The sequence below is a fragment of the Solanum dulcamara genome, chromosome 9 (genome assembly GCF_947179165.1).
Source record: "Solanum dulcamara chromosome 9, daSolDulc1.2, whole genome shotgun sequence".
Lineage (NCBI taxonomy): Eukaryota > Viridiplantae > Streptophyta > Magnoliopsida > Solanales > Solanaceae > Solanum > Solanum dulcamara.
The window spans coordinates 15,079,379-15,083,103 of record NC_077245.1 but is presented as its reverse complement, the minus strand read 5'-3'; positions in this window follow the sequence as shown (position 1 = coordinate 15,083,103).

Here is a 3,725-nt window from a genome sequence, read left to right as displayed (position 1 = left end):
TATAGTATATATAAGAAAAAATAACTTAATGAATATAAAGAATAACATTACCTCTCAAATGATACATCTATCTTGTTTGAACTAGGCCTTCGAGGCGAGCCTCTTGTACAAGGTGAATTGGAAGATGCTCCATCACATCAAAGAAACCACATGGAAAGATCTTCTCCAACTTAGTAGTAATAACATAAATATTTTCCTCCATCCTGTCTAAACTACTATGCAATAACTTTTCTAAACACAAATTTTTAAAGAAAATATTGATCTCTGTGATTGGTTTCCATATCCTGTTAGGTAGATGGCTAAAAGAGATAGGAATTAAAGTTTCCATGAATACATGACAATCATGACTTTTCATATCTATCAACTTTCCTTCATTTATATCTGCACGCTTTTCTAAATTCAAAGCATAACCTTCGACATCCTCAAATTTTTAACCCACTCACAAATTTGATGTCTCTCATCCAATGTGAATGAATAACTGGCTTTGGGCTTAACTATTTTACCATTTTGTAATTCATGCAGCCACAACTCCTTTCTCCTACAATATTTCTTGATGTCCATTCTAACTTTTGCATTGTCTTTTGTTTTACCCTTAACATTCATCACTGTGTTAAAAAAATTATTTAAATAATTATTTTTAATGTGCATCACATCAAGATTATTTCGTAGGAGATTATCTTTACAATACGACAACTTCCAAAGTATGCTCTATTTGATCCAATCATGTTCAACATCATATCCTGGAAGCCTAGAAAGTGTAACTTTTGTAATTTTAGGCAATTGAAAAACTCTCTCCCAAATTTGATGCCCTGTCAGTGATGTCATTTTCAACCATGTTTTTTTCTAATTGCATGCTTCATTTTTCTAAACACATGGTCCATTAGCAAGAACTGACGATGATAATTAAATTATGTATATTTTCTGTCATATTTTAAGGTGAATGTCTTACTATTTTTCATGCAATGAGGACAAGCAAGCTTTCCAGCAGCCATCCAACCAGAAAACATTCTGTATACAGGAAAATCATTAATAGTCCATGTTAAAGAAGCACGCATAACAAAATTTTGCTTAGTTGATATATCATAAGTCAATAAGCTTTCAAACAACAATTGTTTTAGCTCATATATCAATGATTGTAGATAGATATCAATCAAACTTTTAGGATTACGAGGACTCGGAATAACACATCTCAGAAACATGTATGAACTTGTCATGCACATTTCAGGAGGAAGATTGTACGGAGTAAGAAATACAGGCTCGAAGACTAAGGTGGGGCAATATTAGAGAATAGTGTGAAGCCATCTGCACACAACCCCAATCTTATATTTCTTAGTTCACTAGCAAAATCAGAATACATGTTATCAAAATACTTCCACGCTTCTCTATCAAATAGATGAGACAAGACACTGGACGTCCTTTTATATTCACGATGCCATCTCATATGTGGAGCAGACCTCATCGATGCATACAACCTCTTTAATCTAGGAGTAAGTGTTAAATAATGCATCACCTTAATTGGGACCATCTTTCCAGCAGGAGTCCTCTTATAACGAGCATGTCCACAAAACTTACAATTTTCTAATTCACTATAAGTCTTTTAGAACAACATGCAGCCATTAACACAACATTGAATTCTATCATACGACAATTCTAATTTAGAAATTAATTTCTTTGCCTGATTGAAGTTCTTAGGTATGTTAAGCTCCAGTTTAACCAATGCGCCCAAAAGATCAACCATTGAGTCCATAGCCGCATGAGGAACACTCCAATCTAATTTAATATTTATTAAACTAACTACAATTGACAAACCAAAATGCAGACTCCCTTCACATAGTGGACAACTAGCCTCTTCTAATTGTTGATAGAAGCGTCTTGCTTCTTCATTAGGAGCTTCATAAAAATATTGCTTGGGTTCCATCCCATTTTGAACCCCACAAGCATCATTGACAAAGTAAAATGCGGACTTCCTTCACATAGTGGACGACTAGTCTCTTCTAATTATTGATAGAAGCGTCTGCTTCTTCATTAGGAGCTTCATCAAAATATTACTCGGGTTCCATCCCATCTTGAACCCCAAAAGCATCATTGACCATTTCATAAACTCTATCATGTTGAAATGTATTATGTTGTAGTCTATCATGTGGAACCCCAATTTGATCATGTGGTGCAAGCATATTATATTCATTCATTGACAGCAAATTATAAAATATATTATTCAATCCATCTATTTCTCCATGATCAACCCATACAAAATATCTAGGCTTAAATCCATTACCATAAAAATGAACCATAACTATATCTAGCTTTAAAAATTTCAAGCACCTACATTCACGACAAGGACACCTAACCAATCAATTTCTCTTAAAAATATCAAATGTCATTGCATGATCGATAAAACTTCTTATACCGTCAACAAATTCAGGTTTCAAACCACCGCCAACTTCATAATGCATGTTATACATCCATAAACAATGATCCATATACAAAATTATGTGTTTTCAACCTTAATTAGTTCATAAAAACTACAATTTCATCGAGATTTCTAAAGTTCACAACCTAATTAGTTCAAGTTCTAATTAATTCAAGTTATAATTAAATTCACAACCTAATTAATTCAAGTTATAATTAAGTCAAGTTCTTATTAATTCAAGTTCACAACCCAAATTTACAATCTAATTCAAAAAATCCAATTCAACTAAAATCCAAAAATCTTCATTCACTAATTCACAATTAAATATACAAACTAACAATGTTAATAATATTATAACGTCAAAAAACACTTCAATTCCAACAAAAAAAAACAAGTCACAAACTAATTCAAAATACTCCAATTCAAAGTAAAATCCTAAAATCAAAACTATAACTTTTTGTTCACTAATTACAATCAATGTTACAAATTAACTATGTTAACAACATATACTCAACAACATAAATGAAATAAACTAACTAACATTTCAAAATTTTCACAATTTACAAAAAATAAACCCTAACTAAGTTTTACAAGGGAGAAAAAGAGAAGAGAGAGAGAGAGGGATCGGACGGAGTACCGAGAGAGGGGCAGGGACGACGGCGACAAAGCGCGGGCGAGCTGTGGCGGACGTGGGGGTGGGCGTCGGCGTCGGGGTCAGAGTTTTGGGGAGGGGATCGAAGAGAGAGAGAGAGAAGAGAGATATGAAAAGTGAGGAAAATAATAGAACCTGTGACTGATATTAAGTTGGGGGAGACGGACAGGGTCGCAAAGTCCGTCGCTCCATTTAGAAAATATTGACCAAATTTTGACCAAAAAAGCGACAGACTAAGCAACACAGTCCGTCGCTATTTTTTAAAAAAATAAAAATTTATAAAAAAATTATAAATTAAAATTACAACAAAGCGTGAGACTCCGACGCTTATTTAAAATTAAAAATAATTATTTTTAACTGAAGCGACGGACGGTGTTGCCGTTTATATTAAATAATTAAATATTAGTTAAAAATATTATGCGCGCAAAAATCCGCCAAAAAAAAGCTACGGACATTGAGTCACTGTCCGTTGCTTTTTAAAATAAAAAATATAAAATAAGAGCGATGGAGTGTTCCATTGTCCGTCGCTTTTTAAAATCGACGCAGTCCGTAGCTTTTCTGTCTATCATTTTTTCATCATTTTTAGTAGTTATTGACATAACCGAATAATTGAACCGAAAAAAATCAAACCGAAAAGTGAAAAAATGAACCAAATCAGTTTTT